The sequence below is a fragment of the Oryctolagus cuniculus genome, chromosome 9 (assembly GCF_051225735.1).
Source record: "Oryctolagus cuniculus isolate XC-2025 breed Fujian yellow rabbit chromosome 9, ASM5122573v1, whole genome shotgun sequence".
Classification (NCBI taxonomy): domain Eukaryota; kingdom Metazoa; phylum Chordata; class Mammalia; order Lagomorpha; family Leporidae; genus Oryctolagus; species Oryctolagus cuniculus.
The window spans coordinates 84998596-85017329 of NC_142875.1; the positions used below are offsets into that span (position 1 = coordinate 84998596).

Below are 18734 nucleotides of genomic sequence, written 5' to 3' on the forward strand. Positions count from 1 at the left end.
AGAATGTTGACAAAGATGTGGAAGAAGGGGCACTCTAGTATTGTTGGGGAGGGTGTACAATGACACAGTCATTTTTAGTAAATTCTTTCCTCTGCATCCAAGTTGCCAATTTTTGTTTCTTTTTCCCCCTCACAACCACAGTAGCTTTGAAGTTTCCAGTATTTTTGGAGGATATTTTCCATAGATGTTGACTTCTGGGTAGGTAGATTTTTTGTTTCCTTTTAGACACTTCATATAAATGTCATTCACAGTGGCCTCCATTCATTTCTGGCGAGGTGAAGCTGCCACATCCCGGTCCCCTTGGAGGCTGTGGTGGCTGCCGCAGTTTCCCTGACGACTTCCTCATCTTTCCCGTTCAGCACTCCGACTGACGTGCTCAGGTATGGCTGTCTTTGTCTTTATCCGGTCTCAGGTTCACAAAGCTTCTTAGGTCTGCAGCCTGCTCTTAGGAAAATCAAGTTCAAGACGCCCCTTATTTCCTCAAAGATTGTTCCTCTGCAAACTCTCCTTTCTGCTTCTGACAATTCAATTGCACGTCGGTTAGGCTGCATAGATAGACAGATCACTGGGATTCTGTCTGCTTTTTAAAATCGCTTTTCTCTCTCTTCCCCTTGGATCCTATCTGTTGATCTGTCTTCCATCTACAGATTTTTCCCCCTGCATCTTCAGTCTGCTATGTCCAGTGAACTTCTAATTTCAGAAGTTCTTTTTTTTTTTTTTTTTTGGTGGTAACACTTTCATTCAGTTCCTTTTTTACTAATAGTTCTTATTTTCTGCCTCCCTCTACTCATTATGTTCCAGAAGTGCTAGAACACATTAATAGCTTTTTAAAATTTCTCTGATTCCAATATCTGCGTCATTTCAATACCCATTTCTACTGGCTGTTTTATTCCTTGACTACAGGTCCTGATTCTTGCCACATCTGTTTTGTTTTTAATGCATGCTCAGCATCATGGATGATACATTATAGGGAGTTTGTATCTCATTGCCTTCCCTTAATGTTTTGTTCTGGAGGCTGGAACTTAATGACTGGCTCCTTCCACTCTGTCACTTTTTTCTTTGTTGGGGGGATCTAGTTCAGTTTTTCTTTGGTTTCAGATTCTCATTGTCAGTATGGTACCCTCAAAGACTGGCTTTTATTTATTTATTTATTTACTTGAAAGGCAAGCAGAGTTACTGAGAGAAAGGGAGAGACAGAGAGAGAGCTCTTCCACCTGCTGGTCCATTCCCCAAATGGCTGCAATGGCCAGGTCAAAGCCAGGAGTTTCCTCCGGGTCTCCCACGTGGATGTAGGGGCCCAAGCACTTGAGCCATCTTACACTGCTTTCCCAGGTACATTAGCAGGGAGCTGCACTGGAAGTGGAGCAGCTGCTTTTGGAAGAAGTGCTCATATGGGATGCTGGCGACACAAGCGGCGCTTAACCCACTAGGCCACAAGGCAGCCCCATGGACTTGCCTTTCTAAGGCATAGACTGACTTCTGAAGGTGGTGGGTGGCATCTCCCCACATTAGCTGGGTTAGAACTCCTGCCACTCCCAGCACAGCACCACCCTGGGCACCCCCATCAGCTCCCAGGGCTGCACCACAATTTCGAGTCAATTCAGTGGCCCTGAGTCTCTGTATGGGCCTCTGCAGATCAGCAAGATGGCAGCCACAGGTCTGGGCAGTGGCCCCAGGCAGAGCATGGGGGCTTACACGGGACTCAGGGTGTTTCTCTTTTCTCAAGGACCACAGGCTCATAGCGTCTACTGCCCAGGGTCTGGAAACAGCTGCCTCCTACACTGTATCTGTTTCACAGCTGTGAACGTGAGGCATTAGGTCCGGGGCCGCTGAGGCTCTGGGAGCTGGAAGTGCAAGGTGAGGTACGGAGACTTGGTAAAAGCTTCCAGGTGAATGTAATTGGCTTTAATCTGCCCCATGGGAGAATTAGTGGCTAAGAACAGAGGTCCTGGAAGAGAAAGGGTTATACAGATGGCCGCCCAGGGACACCCCAGTGAGATGTGGTGTTAACTAGGCCCTTAGTTAAAAGTTTAGGGAGCTGGAACCCTGGAACTCCTATAGTCCCAGGATGTAACCCTAGCTCGCTCTCTTTTTTTTTTTTTTTTAGAAAACTTTTATTTAATAAATATGAATTTCATACGTACAGCTTTTGGATTACAATGGTTCCTTCCCCCATACCCAACCTCCCACCCCCCTCCTATCCCACTCCTGCTCCCTCTCCCATCCCGTTCCTCATTAAGATTCATTTTTAATTATCTTAATATACAACTCTGTACTAAATGGAGATTCCAACAGTTTGCACCCACACAGGCACAAAAGTATAAAGTACTGTTTGAAGACTAGTTTTACCATTAATTCTCACAGTACAACTCTTTAAGGACAGAGGTCCTACATGGGGAGCAAGTGCACAGTGACTCCTGTTGTTGATTTAACAATTCACTCTCTTATTTATGATTTCAGTGATCACCTAAGACTCTTGTCATGAACTGCCACGGCTTGGGTCCATGAACTATGACATTATTTAGACAGGGCCATAATCAAAGTGGAAATTCTCTCCTCCCTTCAGAGAAAGGTACCTCCTTCTTTGATGGTCCCTTCTTTCCACCAGGATCTCACTCACAGAGATATTTCATGTAGGCCATTTTTTGCCACAGTGTCTTGGCTTTCCATGCCTGAAATGCTCTCATGGGCTTTTTAGCCAGATCCGACTGCCTAAAAGGCTGATTCTGAGGCCAGAGTGCTCTTCAGGGCGTTTGTCTTTCTAGGAGTCTGCTGTGTGGCCTGCTTCCCATGTTGGATTATTCTCCTTTTTAATTCTATCAATTATTATTAACAGACACTTGATCATATTTATGTGATCCCTTTGACATTTATTCCTATCTTTATGATCAGTTATGCACTTAAAATGATCACTTTAGTAAGATGGCATTGGTACCTGCCAACTTAATGGGATTTGGAGTCCCATGGCAAGTTTTTAGCTTTACCCTTAGGGGTAAGTCCTAGGGAACGTATGCCAAACTGTATATCTTCTCCTTCTCTTATTCCCACTCTTATTTTCAACAGGTAACCCTAGCTCTTTAATTTGGTTGGATACGCCCACTTTCCCAGGATGCACTTGTCATCCCAGGACCAGGGTGCATGCTCAGACCCCACCCTGCGTGTGTATCCAACTAGGGCACCACCCACTTCCTTAGAGAAAGGCAGAAGGTGAGATGGAGCTCTGTTACCACCACCGACCAGGCTCAGACGGACCTCGCCGGCTCTCGCTAACAGGTACTTTTTCCGTTTTTCTCTTTCTCATTCATGGGCAACCCTGTGGCCCACTCACGTTGGCTATTTCTCAGTGTGGGAACGTGAATGCATGTTTATCCCTTCACTGCTAATTAAATCCTGTTGCCATTTGCACACAACACCAGTCTCTCAGAGGCAGGCAAAAACCTGGATTGGAAGTGAATACAGTCACTGTCCACAACAGCACCACAGCCCTCACAGCCCTGAGCGGTCTCACTTACGGCTGTGGCTTTCTGATTACTTTCGCCCATAAGAACACGGGTTCCTCAGTGCGAGTTAAGTTGGTCAGTTGGCTTTCTATATCAGGCTCTCGAAAACTCACTTACAAGGCGTCTGCTTGAGAGTCACAGCCATGCTTGGTGTGAGAATGAAGAAGAATCTGAAAGGCAAGACCACAGTGACTGCCCCAAGAGAAACACAGGCACTTACTTGCCTTGAGCCCTCTGGTTGGCATCTTGCCCGGAGCCAGTGATCTGACTGGCTAAACTCCGACCACATTTTTCATTGGTAGATTTTTCAAAAGAAAACTGCAGGCTAGTGTTGTGCCACAGTGGCTAAGCCACCACTGGTGACACAGATCCCATGTCCAAGTCCACACTGCTGCAGGCCAGCTCCCTGCTCATGTGCCTGGTAAAGCAGCAGAAAACAGCCTGAGTACTCGAGACCCTGCCACCTGCATGGGAGACCCAGATGGAGTTCCAGGCTCCTGGCTTCCACCTGGTCTATCCTCTGCCGTTGAGGGCATTTGGGAAGTGAGCCAGCAGATGGAATCTCTTTCCCTCTGTCTCTGTTACTCTGCCTTTCAAATAAATAAATCTTAAGAGAGAGAGAGAGAGAGAGAGAGAGAGAAACTTCTGTGTTAAGGGACAAAGGGCCCTGAGATCTGGATGAGTTCCATTTCTGAACCCTAGTGGGTCTGCATAGTTACCTGCAATAGAGAATTCATCTAGTTGTCATCTTCTTCAACACAATTCAGCTCCTGAAGAGCTGATATCTGGCTGCTGTGCCACTTTTTTTTTTTTAATCAAAAAGAGTGACCTGAATCTTGCATCCACATATACTGCAATTTATTGTTTTGTTTAAATCTGCTGGATCAAGCAAATGTTGGGAGTAGTCTTGAATGTCTGAATACCCTCCTGGTACTATCAGTGATTTAAAAAAAATAATCTATTTTCATTTTATTTGAAAGGCAGACAGAGATATTCCAATTCACCAAATGCTCCCAAAAGTATGGTCAGGCCAAGCTGAAGCCAGGAGTTAGATGATGCTTCAAGTTGTTGGGTCCCTGACACCCACCTGGGAGACCCAAATTGAGTTCCAGGCTCCTGCAGGCATTTGGGGAGTGAACTAGCAGTTGGGCTCTCTCCCTGTTTATTTCTCTCTCAAATTAGCAAATAAGAATAAAAAATTAAGCAATGTAGTATTTGCACATAAGCAATACACATCCTCCCATAGACTTTAAATCATCTTTAGATTGTTTACAATACTAAAAGCAACCCATGCGCTATGTAAACAGTGGCTATAGTATATTGTTTAGGGGATAATGACAAAGCAGAATTCTGTACATGTTCAGTGCAGTCATAAATTTAAAAAATTTGTCATCTACAGCTAGTTGAGTCTGTGGGTACAGAGGGCCTATGGTGCCTGCTTCTGTAGCTCTCTCTCCCAGACACAGGTCCTCCTTGAGGCCAGGGGCCTTGTCATCTCCCTCTCTGCCTCCTGGCACAGAACAAGGGTGGATTTCCTGGTTTCCACCAAATTTATAAGAGGAAGCAATGAGTGACCCACATTATTTGTGCTCAGCCCTGGGTCAGGACCTCAAGATAAAACACTAAGAGGAGATCTGAGATGAGAAATTCCCCCATGAGGGGCGAGGATCTGCATAATTGGTATGTGACTGTTACTTGAAGCCCATCTTCCACAGAATGCTCTTTGGCAATTTTCAGGTTAAATCTGTAACCTGTCACGGCTTTTCCTTGCTATTTAATATCTGCTCCCAGACACCCTCAGGAGTTAGAACATGAAGGCAGCCAGCCTAGCCTGGTCACGGTGGGAAGAGATAAGGAGCCAGCTCTGTGATTCCAGGTTTGCTTTCAATCTCTCTAGCCATGATGTATTTACTGCTAAAATGGTGGTGGCATTATCTACGTTTCTCCCATGGTCGTTGTCAGGATCAAAGAACATACTGTATGGGGAAGGGCTCCGTAAACTGTATAGCACTATTTAATATTAGATTTATGAAGTCCCGAATCCATAGAGGCAGCAGGCTTCGCATTTTGAGACGCTGCTCATCCCCAGGGTGACTGATAGCAGAGCTGTTCTCGCCAGCCCCTTCAGGTTTGTTAGAGATTAGACCCACAGATGTAAAAATATTAACATACGTCAGAGAGCAAAACCATCTGTATTTGTAAAAGAGTAAATATTTCTAGAGGACCACAAAGCAAATATGTCCACCAAAAATCACTAGAGTGAGCTGGGCATCTAGGCATAACAGGATTTTATAAATATCAGAAAATGTGTTGCTGCCAAGTGGGATAAATCATTGTCTCAAAGAAGGTGTAGCATTTCTGCAGAATTGTAGCTGAGAATGTATTTTCCATGGCAACCAAATCCAGTCTCTGGTACATGTAAGGGAGTTTGCAGTTTTGCTATTACCATGCATGGGTAAGCACCTGTTTGGGACAGAAGCTAAAATGACTTTAGCAAATTACATTTACTGGAGTACAATGTAATCATGGCAGCTGACATCACTGGGGTGAATTTTTTCTCAGACCAGAACTGATATCATTTGTCTATAAGAGAGGCAGGTGATTCCTGGATGGTATTTTGCCTGGGCGATCTATTTTGCAAGAAAATCAGTATACACAAAGATACATTGCCACAAAAATATTTTTGACAGTAGACTTGATTCAAGGCTTTTTTCAGATAATACTCCCCACCTTACTAACAGATTACTGTGACAGTGCTTGGTAGGTTTTTGATGGATTGGTGGCAGGAGCACAAGCACTTGAACAATCTTCAGTTGTTTTCCAGGCTCATTAGCAGGGAGCTGGATCAGAAGCAGAGCAACTGGGACTGAAACCAGTGCTCTAATATGGGATGCTGGTATCGCAAGCAGCAGCTTAACCTGCCCCTTCCTGGGCAAGCTGCACAAAAAGGTTCAACTCTGCTGATGAGAGAAGATTTTGAATCTTTCAGATTTTGTTTTTAATTTTCAGTCAACTTCTATTTTATAATTTATCTTGGGATTTCCTCTCTGATCCATGCACTATTGAGAAGTATGTTCAATTTCCAAATATGCAGTTTTCTTAACTCTTCATGGTAACAGGTTTAGAGACTAGTTCTATTATAGTCCAAAAATACTTTGTGTGATTTAAGTCCTTTAGATTTGTGGAGGTTTGTTTTGTGGCCCAGAATATGATCTGTTTTGCTGACTCTTCCACGTGCATTTGAAAACAGTGGGATTCTGTTGCTTTTGGACGGTTGCTCTGTAAATGTGAGTTGGGTCAGGTTGGTGTAGGTTGTTTGGTTCTGCATCCCACTAATTTTCTCCCTTCTTGTTCTACAGCTACTGGGAGGAATGCTGGAGTTTTCAACCACAACTAAGGATTTGTTGGGTCAGCTTTTGCCTCCCATGTATTGGAGCTCTATTGTTAAGCACATAGATGTTTGCTACTGTTAAATCTCTTCAGTAAATTGGCCCCCTTTCTCATACTGCAGTGCCACCTTCATCTCTAGCAATATTCCTTGGTCAAAGTCTATGTTTTTTTTAAAGATTTATTTATGGGGTCGGCACTGTGGCACAGCAGGTTAAAGGCCTGGCCTGAAGTGCCGGCATCCCATATGGGTGCCGGTGCTAGTTCCGGCTGCTCCTCTTCCAATCCAGCTCTCTGCTATGGCCTGGGAAAGCAGTAGAAGATGGCCCATGTCCTTGGGCCCTGCACCCACGTGGGAGACCCAGAGGAAGCTCCTGGCTCCTGGCTTTGGATCGGTGCAGCTCCAGCCGTTTTGGCCATCTGGGGAGTGAACACAATGGATGGAAGACCTCTCTCTGTCTCTACTCTCTCTCTGTAACTCTGTCTTTCGAATCTTTTTTTAAGATTTATTGTATTTATTCAAAAGTCAGAGTTACACAGAGAGAGGAGAGACAGGGAGCCAGGGCGTTAACCTGCTGTGCTACAGCACCAGCCCCTCAAAGTCTACTTATTAAACAAATGTTTTATTGGGGGCCAGTATTGTGGCATGGTGAGTAAAACTACTGCTTGTGACACCGGCATCCCACATGGGTGCCTATTTGTGTTCCAGCTTCTCTACTTCAGATCCAGCTCCATGCTAATGGCCTGGGGAAAAAGCAGCTGAAGATGGTCCAAGTGCTTGGGTCCCTGCCACCCATGTAGGAGACCCGGGTGAAGCTGGCTCAGCCCTGGCTATTGCAGACATCTGGGTAGTGAACCAGCAGATGGAAGATCTCGCTCACTGTTTCTTTCCACCTCTCTCTGCAACTCTTTCAAAATAAATAATTCTTTTTTAAGAAGTATTATTTTTAAAGTTTTAAAGATTTTCATTTTATTCAAAAGGCAGAGAGACAGTGAGAAAGATGGAGAGAGACCTTCCTTCTACTGATTCATTCTCCAAATGCCCACAACAGCCAGAGATGGGCCAGGCTAAAGCCAGGAACCTGGAACGCAGCCCAGGGCAGGGACCCATGTACTCGAGGCATCATCTGCTGCCTCTCAGTGTACCCATCAGCAGGGAGCTGGACCAGAAGTGGAGGAACTGGGACTCTGGGCAGGCACTCTGGTATGGGAGGTGGGGGTCCCAAGCAGTGCGTTTGCCACTGAGCCAAACTCCCGTCCTTGAGGTCCACTTTGTCTGATAATGAGGACAGACCCTCTGTTTTCTTTTGACAGGTGTTAGCATAGAACATCCATTTGACTTGTCTTTCTATTTGAAGTGGGTTTCTTTTAGGCAGCATATAGCTGAGTCTTCCTTTTTTTAAGAGATAGTTCACTCCCCAAATGGCCACAATGGTCAGGACTGGGCCAGGCTGAAGCCAGGAGCCTGGAACTCCATCCAGGTCTGCCACGTCGGTGGCAGGGGCCCAAGCAGTGAGCTGGATCGGAACTGGAGCAGCCAGGACTCAAAGGGGTGCCCATAATGGATGCCTACACCACAGGCAGCAGCTTAACCCCATATGCTATAACACCAGCCCCTGAGTCTTCCTTGTTTATGTTTTTTTCTAGTCTGTCTTTTAATTGGTTTACTTAGAAATGCTTTTGTTTTTTTGCAAATCAGAAAATGTACATTATTTTTGTGATCTTGCTGTCTGCACTTGGCAGCTTCTTGTGAAGCCAGGAATGGAAGGAAGTCAGCAGAATCTAATCTTAAATGTAAGGGAGGGGCTGGCACCGTGGCTCACTTGGTTAATCCTCCGCCTGCAGCGCCAGCATCCCATGTGGGCGCCGAGTTCTAGTCCCAGTTGCTCCTCTTCCAGTCCAGCTCTCTGCTGTGGCCTGGGAAGGCAGTGGAGGATGGCCCAAGTGCTTGGGCACCTGCACCCACAAGGGAGACCAGGAAGAAGCACCTGGCTCCTTGCTTTGGATCAGCGCAGCGCTGGCCATGGTGGCCATTTGGGGAGTGAACCAACGGAAGGAAGACCTTTCTCTCTGTCTCTCTCTCTCTCACTGTCTGGCTCTATCTGTCAAAAAAAAAAAAATGTAAGGGAATTAACCCTTACCGAGCCCCCATGCTGTTCTCCCAAATCCCCTGCTAGATCCTTGGCTGTCACTCACCTCATGGGATAGAAGTGTTAACCCACTCTTACTGTTGATGCCTTGGGGGCCCTAAGCCGCTGGCTGTTTGTGTACTTTCTCTCCTTCTGCCACAGTCATAACATCATATCAGGGCGAGGACGCCGTAATAGTAATAACATAAAAGCACCTTTCTCAGTGCCCCTTGTGGCTAAGTTTGTCTTGTGACAGTTCTGTTCAGGGAGATGTAAAGTGAGGTCCACACAGTTCCTGAAACTCTCCCCCAAAGGGAGCTTACCTGTTCTCTCTGCTTCTCTGCTCATTCTTCCCTCTACTCTGCTACCTGGAATGTAGATATGATGACTGCTGCACTAGCTGCCACCTTGGAGGAGGGTCTGTCTTGGGGTGGTAGGACAGTGCCTGGGTCCCCGAGAACTGTGGTGCAGGGCCACACCCACCCCTTAATATTCACCTCAAGACTCTGTCTAAGAGAGAAATGAACAAGTTACTCTGGTTTTGGAATTGACCTGAACCCAATCACAATGGGTATAGTCTAAGATTGAGTAACATCACACTGTACCATAATATAATTACACTCTGACCTGTGTTTGGACAGGTTCATACTGGCATCGATAATAGTTTTGTAAGGAAATCAAATAGAATTGGGAGAATACAGCTATTTTATCTGATTTTTCAGTTTACCAAATTAAAACTGGGAAAGCAAACTCTTGGTGGTATGGGTAGTGAAGCCATGGTAAACCCACACCCTATATATATATGGGAAGAACTTAAGACTCAGCTCTGTCCCCACCAGCTGAATGCTTAGGAAATCACTTGAAATTCTGAACCTCAATTTCCTACCCTATAAAATGAAGATATGGGGTGGGGAGGAGGGGCAGGCATACGGTGTAGCAGTTACGATGCCGCTTGGGACACCTGCACGCCAGATTGGAATACCTGGGTTTGAGTCCTGCCTCTGCCTCTGACTCTAGCTTCCTGTTCATGTGCACCCTGGAAGGCAGCAGATCTGGCTCAGGTACTTTGGCTCCTGGTGCCCACACGGGAGACCCGGATGGAGCTCCTGGCTCCTGGCTTTGGCCTGGCCCAGTGCCAGCTGTTGCAAGCATTTGGGAAGTGACCCAGCAGAAAGCAGATCTCTCTTTTTCAGTCTCTGTCTCTCTGCCGTTCAAATAAATAAAACATTAACTCATTTTTAAAAATAAGCGAAATGAAAATATTAACACTTTTTGAACAGTTTGAACAAAGAAAAACATCCCATGGGGGCAGGGTTGAGGAAGTACTAAGCCTTGTGGAATCTAAGGGCCAGTAATAACATGACCAAAAGATAGGAGCAGGCACTGGCCTAGAGTGCATGTTGGAATGGCTAGGTTCCATACCAGCTTCCAGCTCCTGACCCCCGCTTCCTGCTAATGCAGAGCCTGGGAGGCAGCAGTGATGGCTCATGTCATTGAAAGACCTGGATTACATGTGGGAGGCCTGGATGACATGTGGGAGACTTGGATGACATGTAGAAGACTTGGATGGTACATGGGAGACCTGGGTTACATGGGGGAGACCTGGTTTACACGTGGGAGACCTGGATGACACGTGGGAGACCTAGATGACACATGAGAGACCTGGATTACACATGGGAGACCAGGATGACACATGGGAGACCAGGATTGCACGTGGGAGACCTGGATGACATGTGGGAGACCTGGATGACACATGAGAGACCTGGATTACACATGGGAGACCTGGATGACACGTGGGAGACCTGGATGACATGTGGGAGACCAGGATTGCACATGGGAGTCCTGGATAGCATGTGGGAGACCTGAATTACATGCTTGACTCTTGTTTTCTGCCAGGCCCAGCCCTAGCCACTGTATCTGGGAAGTGAATGAACCAATGGGAGTACCCTGTCTCTATCTGCCCCTCAAATAAAAAAAAATTTTTTTTAAACTTGGAAGACAAATTTTATGTGCAACCATGAAGGGTAAAACCATCTCAGAATACACTTCCACTGATATACATGTAAGTGTGAATTGCTAGTTAGGAATGAGAATAGACAGAAAAAATTCATGCTAGACAGTAAGTACCTTAATGTAATAACTAAGAATTCAGCCCTTACCAACACAAATTTAGATTTCTATCCTACTTTTATGTCAAATCTCCCAAAATTATTAGTATTTCCTTTATATTACAGCAAATATTTATGGCTTGGTTTTGCTGCATTTCAGCCAACTTTAATCCAGATGCTGATTTAACCTTAGATTTCTGTACAATGCCTGGGAAACTTTGGTAAAAAAAATAATGCTCTGGTGATTTCTCCTCCAAAACATTTCATTTTTAGCATTAAATTAATTAATAAAAAATAAAAAATAAAAAAGGCTAAGTCCATCTGAAATTGGGAGGAAGGTAGGGAGGAAAATTAAACGCCTGGGAGCCTGGCTTGGGCAGGAATGGCCCGAGCAGAGGCTGCAAGGAACTCCAGAGATGCAGGACATAAGGCCGAGGACAGGGGCGTAGGGCAGTTCCGTCCCCCAGCACTAGGCCTAGGGGCAGTGGCAGGTGAACTAGAGGAGAGCAGCTGGGGAGGCTGAGAGCGCCATAACGAGAAACCTTCACCACACATGCACAGTCAAAGCTGTGAGCAGCAGGGAGAGGCTGTGGTGGCAGCTGCATGGGGCTTAGCCAATCTGCCTCCAGTCGGGATGCACGTTTCCCCAGGAGCCAGTCGGGCTGGCAGCGGGTCTGACCCAGATAGGGGCACCACTGGTACCTCCCTGCTGCATTGCCTGCGGGTTTCTGTCTGGTGGGGTTAAGCTAATTCATCCTGCTTTAGAAGCCTCAAGTTTTCAAATAAGGTGATAATGAGGATACTGCGATAGCAGCTTTGCTAGAGAGAGGACCTGAAAGATCTACCTGAAGGCATCAAACAGCACCTCAGGGACAGTGTCTCACAAGGAACTAATCTGCTTTAGGAAGCACATCCAACGGCTCTGTGTCAGCGCTTACAGCTGTAAGGGGGACCTTTCAGTTAATCAGTATCTGGGGCATGGTGGATCATCCAAACTGCAAGGGTCAAACTTGCAAAATTACATTTTTCTGGAGCAATTTTTTAAAAAGATTTATTTGAAAGGCAGAGTTACAGAGAGAGGGAGAGAGAGAGAGAGAGAGAGAGAGAGAAGTCATCCACCTGCTGGTTCACTCTCCAGATGAATGCCATGGCTGGAGCTGTGCCGATCAGGAGCCAGGAGCCAGAGCTTCTTCTGGGTTTCCTACATGGGTGCAGGGGCCCAAGGACTTGGGCCATCTTCTATTGCTTTCCCAGGCCAGAGCAGAGAGCTGGATCAGAAGTGGAGCAGGGGCTGGCAAAGTGGCTCACTTGTCTAATCTTCTGCCTGCGGCGCCAGCATCCCATATGGGCACCGGGTTCTAGTCCCGGTTGCTCCTCTTCCAGCTCTCTGCTGTGGCCTGGGAAGGCAGTGGAGGATGGCCCAAGTGCTTGGGCACCTGCACCCGCGTGGGAAACTGGGAAGAACCACCTGGCTCCTGGCTTCAGATTGGCGCAGTGCACCGGCCGTAGCGGCCATTTGGGGAGTGAACCAATGGAAGGAAGACCTTTCTTTCTGTCTCTCCCTCTCACTGTAACTCTACCTCTCAAATAAATAAATAAATAAAAAATCTTTAAAAAAAAAAAGTGGAGCAGCCAGGACTCGAACCGGCACCCATATGGGATGCTAGCACTGAAGGCAGCAGCTTTACCCACTATGCCACAGCACCGGCCCCTTCTGGAGCACTTTTAAATGTGATTTTAAATCCTTGCCTGGATTGTGGTGCTGGATGCTGGTTTCCCAGGGATCTGAATGTCCTTTCACCCCCACAGCCATCATAGCTTGGGGAAGGCTCTTCCAAGTACAGACCCAACTAGGGACAACTCCACAGACAAGACAGGAGCCATCATCCCTGGAGGTGATTTGAGGACGAGAATCTCTCTGAGGGTGACTAGTGTTAAAACAATGGTAGAAGCTCTTTGCTGTGGCCTGGGAAAGCAGTAGAAGATGGCCCAAGTCCTTGGGCCCCTGCACCTGCGGGAGACTTGAAGAAGCTCCTGGCTCCTGGCTTTAATCTGCACAGCTCTGGCCGTTGTGGCCATCTGGGGAGTGAACCAGTGGATGGAAGACCTCTCTCTCTCTCTCTCTCTGCCTCTCCTCTCTCTGTGTAACTCTTTCAATAAATAAATCTTTAAAAAAAAAAAAACAATGGTAGATAGAAATGGAAGCCACAGTGGATTCCCAAGGCTAACTGCCTATAGCCACGTAAAGGAAACCTAAGTAACTCTGATTACAGCTAACCTGAGCACAACCAAAACACAGACATAAGCTTTTGTCCTTATCAGCAGGAGTCAATGAAATTGAACCATCCAGCTATAGACAAATCAGATTACCCTAGCTCTGTTTGCCTTAAAAAAAAAAAAAAAAAAGAATATGATTGTCAATCATGAGAAGGGCAGAAGGACTCTCTCCGGCAGCTTCCATAAGCCACGCTGTAGCTGCTGTGATGCCCACACCTCGTGCCATCTTTCAGTTCAAGTTCATGGCCCTGTTCTTTTCTTTCTTTTTTTTTTTTAAATTTTGACAGGCAGAGTGGATAGTGAGAGAGAGAGAGAGAGAGAGACAGAGAGAAAGGTCTTCACTTTGCTGTTGGTTCCCCCTCCAATGGCTGCCGCGGCCGGCACGCTGATCCGAAGCCAGGAACCAGGTGCTTCTCCTGGTCTCCCATGGGGTGCAGGGCCCTCATCCTCCACTGCACTCTCGGGCCATAGCAGAGAGCTGTCCTGGAAGAGGGGCAACCAGGACAGAATCCGGCGCCCTGACCGGGACTAGAACCCGGTGTGCCGGCGCCACAAGGCGGAGGAATAGCCTATTGAGCCACGGCACCAGCCCGGCCCTGTTCTTTTCTATGTATGATAGGTTCTTCCAGTTATAACTTGACTAATGCCATTTTCGACACCTGTTAGGCTGCACAGGAGGCCGCTGGTTTGCACAGAGCTTCTGCACTCAGTGCAACAGATCAAACCACAATCGAGTCATGCCTGCTGAAGCCCCACGTGACCATGCCAAAACGAGGTTGTTCATAAGACTGCAGGAAACCGGAAGAGAGAGATAACAGGCAAGTCCCCGAACAAGTTAATTTTAGCTCGTGCGATAAGGAAGTCCCTCTGCCTTAATCCTCCCAAGGAAAGTAATTTGGAAATGACCAGTCTGCTTTTCTGGTCTTCTCAGCACTTCCCCGTCTATCAAACCTGCCTCCTATGCTCGCTCATTGGAATACTCTTCTGTTTTGTACAATGAGAGGCTGCCTAACTCCACAGTCACAAATAAAAGCCAATTAAGATTTTTCAGCTAAATCTGTGGTAATTTTGTCTTTGGACACAACAGAGAGTCCTGTCCCCAAGGAGATACAATGGAACGCAGGCATTTTGCAAGTTCAGTCACTCCACAAGGACTCAACTCCTGCACGAAAACGGTTCCATCCCAAGTGTACTCTGATATAGAACTGGATATTACACATCTCTTCTCAGTGTGTGTGTGTGTGTGTGTGCCCCACACATGCTCACAAGGGAGGAAATGAGAGGGAGAGACGGGGATTTTAATTTCCTCTTTATAAGGCAACCCTAGCTACACTGCGATTAAATCCACCCAATTTGTTTTATCTTGATTTACAAAATAAACACCAAGGACTTTTCACATTCAGGTGAGTTTAGAACGAATGTGAAATCTTACCAGAATTACTGGTCTACTCTTTTGTTAATATATTTCCAAGAAAATATAACAAAACAGAAAAAAATAATTTGCAAACACTAACCTTATTAGTGACATAACTACATAAAAATGGGAAAAATCTGTCGCTCAAAAGGGGAGGGCTTATTCTAGTTTCTCATAATTACAGGATATTTTCTGCCTATGAAATGACAGCTATAACGACTTGGTTACATGGAAAGAGGAAGGGGGAAGCAGTTTTCTTTCCTTAGGTAGGTGGAGTGGGTAATGCCGGGAGTGGTTCTGGCACCCATTGGCCAGGGGCCTGTTTACACTGGGCATCAGGTTCAGCAGGGTGCTCAGTCACTGTGCTCTTTCCTTGCCTACATGCATCAGCTACATCTAAGTCTGTGTGCAAGGCCCATCTTAGCACTTCCTCCACGGAGCCTTTATTTACAAACCCCTTGAAGATATGGGCTGAGTCCTACTCCTACACAATCCCCAGGTCACGTTAGCTCACATAACCACTCTGTGCATACTGGAGGGAGAGTGTCCCTTTTTCTGGGTTGTAGTAGCTCCATGCCCCATCTGTTCCCAGCCTTGTCCCGGACCTAAATCAAAACTCCATTCCTTCAGTGTATTTCCTTGGTTCTCTAACTTCACTGTACTTAATAATAATAATAAAATAACAATGCTGGGATATTTAAAGATGCATAGGAGTCACCCTCAAATATTTTCATTCTGTTGACTGGAGTGATATCACAGGTGATTCTAATATGCACCAATGCTGAGGGCCACAGCTGATCCTGACTCCATGCTAAAAGCCTTTGATTGTATTCATTCATCCCAAGTCTGTGCACAAACCATGGACCCTTAATAGCAGGTACAGGTAGAATTTTAGGCAGCAGTTTCATGGATATAGAAAAGCTTTTATTTTTTACTTATACATATTTATTTGAGAAGGACAGAAATAGAGCTAGAGATATGAGAGACAGAGAGAGCTCCCATCTGCTGGTTTATACCCAAAATGTCCACAATGGTTGGGGGTTGGGCCAGGGCCAGGGAATCAGGAAGTCAATCCAGATCCACATGGATGGCAGGGACCCAGTTCCTCGGGCCATCATCTGCTCTCCCCCGGGGTCTGATGAAAACCAGACCCTCTGATACAGAACATGAGCATCTTAACTGATCTTACGTGTTAGGCCAAATGCTTGCTCCAATATTAAAACTGGAATCTGCAATAAACACGCCTGAACCATCTGCTTCTTCCTTTCGTCCACATCTAAGTTCTCAACCTTTAGAAATTCCATCTTCCTGTCATCACTGGTTATCCTTCTTATCTCTAGTGGCTCCCATAAGACTCAGCTGATGAGAGGCTCAAATAAGGATAGGGCAGGGGGGCTGGCACTGTGGCATAGCGGGTAAAGCCGCCGCCTGCAGTGCCAGCATCTCATATGGGCACCGATTTGAATTCTGGCTGCTCCACTTCCAAATAAGCTCTATGCTATGGCCTGGGAAAGCAGTAGAAGATGGCCCAGTCCTCAGGCCTCTGCACCTGTGAGGGAGACCCTGAAGAAGCTCCTGGCTCCAGGCTTCAGAGTGGCCCAGCTCCAGCCGTCGTGGCTATCTGGGGAGTGAACCAGTGGATGGAAGATCCCCCCCCCCCCCCCCGCCTCTGCCTCTCTATAACTCTGCCTTTCAAATAAATAAATAAATCTTATTTTAAAAAAGATAAGGCTATGGGAGGTGGTAAGGAGATACAACTGGCCACAGCTTGCTCTCTGGAACATTCACAAGGAAGGTTTGTAGGCATCATTCTCTTCTCTCACTGCTGGTTAGGACTCCAGAATTTATGGGCTTCACAGTTCACAGTTGATCCCCCACTTTCTCTTCAGTCTTTCTTCTCTCATAAATGCAATCTCCACAGTGGATTGGCTCCTTTTCACTAAAGTGTCTGGTGGAGTCTGGTGCTGGGCTGAATGGGCTGGGTCTTGGTGCCGCCAAGGCCTTCTGCCCTCCCTTCATAGCTTTTTTTCATTTGGCAGATGAATTCTGGTTCTATTCTTAGCCCTGATGCTAAAATCAAATGACTTAAAGCAAACAAAACAAAACAAAAACAAAAACAAACAAAAAACCCATGCAATCCTTGGGTAGTGCCTGCTTCATTTAGAATCTCTGGGAAAGCACAGAGGGAAGCAACCTTGGACTTGGCAAACCTGACCCAGCTGCATCAGGGTGCACATCTTTTGCCCATGGGAATGCTGATGAGGGCAGGAAGTTGACCTAAGTCTGTGGTTCTCAAACTGTACGCCAAGGCACCAAGAGTCTCTTGCAGCCAACTCAGAGGGGCGTTGCTGGATTCTCAGAATTACAAGGGAAACACTCTGTTGGGTCTCTCTTGAACACCATACAATCAATCTCTTAGCTCTTGGTTTCAACATGTGCTCATGCTTTGTTCCTTTAGATAATGTCATATCTTTGTGAGGCTGAGATTTTGGCTGTTGCAGTGAAAATCAACATGAAACCAGACATATATATAGATGGTATTATCTAACCCCACTCTAATGTTTGAGAAGCTGTGTGGGGGCCCAACAGACCGTGGAAACCACTAGCAAGTGATTGTGTTTATCTAAGAATGAAAGAAAAGGGGCTGGTGGTGTAGCATTGTGGGTAAAGCCTCCGCCAGTAGTGCTGGCATCCCATATGGGCACGGTTCGAGTTCCGGCTGTTCCACTTCCAGCTCTCTGATATGGCTTGGGAAAGCAGTATAAGATGACCCAAGTGCTTGGGCCCTGCACCCCATGGGAGACCAGGAGAAGTGCCTGGCTCCTGCCATCGGATCAGCGCAGTGCGCCAGCCGTGGTGGCCACTGGAGGGTGAACCAACGGTGAAGGAAGACCTTTATGTCTCTCTCTCTCACTGTCCACTCTGCCTGTCAAAAAAATAAAAAAAAAAAAAGAGGAAGGGGGAGTAGAATACATGTTGCAAAGAGACCTTGGAGAGGTCTCTCATTATGTGTGTGTGTGTGTGCATGTGTGTGCGATGGGTGCATCCACATCACAGACAGCCCTGTTACAGCCCCATAGAACAGTGGCTCCACTGGCGAATGGATGGCAAGACCTCCTTGGAGAGGAATGAGAACAGTCCCCGCAGGTGGCAGAGTCACCATCAGCGGGTATGCCAGGGCTTCCCTTCTTGGGAAAGTGAGGCACTCTCAATCTGAGACCCTGAGGACGCAGTGGCTGAGGAGGGGTGATCACCTTGGAGAAGGAACTCCAGTGGGTGCTCTGAGGTGAAAAACAGGGAGTTTTGGCAATGGGGTCATCCCCAGGGGCTGCTATTGGGGATGACCTCATTGCCAGAAGATTGGAAGGGATGACTTTGAAAACACAACTCAGCTTCCTTGAAAATGAAGACACCTTGGCTTCCCGCATAAACTCTGCCATTGCCTTTCCTGGCCTTTCCTTAGAAAAGCCCACATGTGAGTTAAGCTCCTGGGCTCCTGGCCAGGAAGGGGAGGGTGGTGGTGGTGATGGTGGGGGGTAGGTCCCTTGCAGTGAGGGCCAAGTGGAGCCCCTCCAGACCCCACACAGGTGCCCTGGGAAGGGAGTACTGTTATTTACTGCTTTCCCTCAAGGGCTCCTGTTCTTAAAAGGGGGAAGAGGCTACTGCTGACCTAGTCCAATGATGCAAAAAGTCACAAAATTTGGGGCTGGCACTGTGGCACAGTAGGTTAAGCTCCCATCTGCAGTGCCACCATCCCATATGGGTGCCAGTTGGAATCCCAGCTGCTCCATTTCTGATCCAGCTCCCTGCTAAGACTCCTGGGAAAGCAGCGGAAGATGGTCCAGGTGCTTGGGACCCTGCACCCACACTGGGAGACCTGGATGAAGCTCCTGGCTTCAGCCTGGCCCAGCCTTGGCCG

The 18734-nt window shown here is 46.9% G+C and overlaps 1 protein-coding gene across 7 annotated transcripts in view; it reads right to left on the bottom strand.

Annotated features, from left to right (window-relative positions):
• The window catches only part of MTUS2 (microtubule associated scaffold protein 2), a 663520-nt gene that overhangs the window by 50350 nt on the left and 594436 nt on the right, over positions 1-18734 (bottom strand). The window lies entirely within an intron of this gene.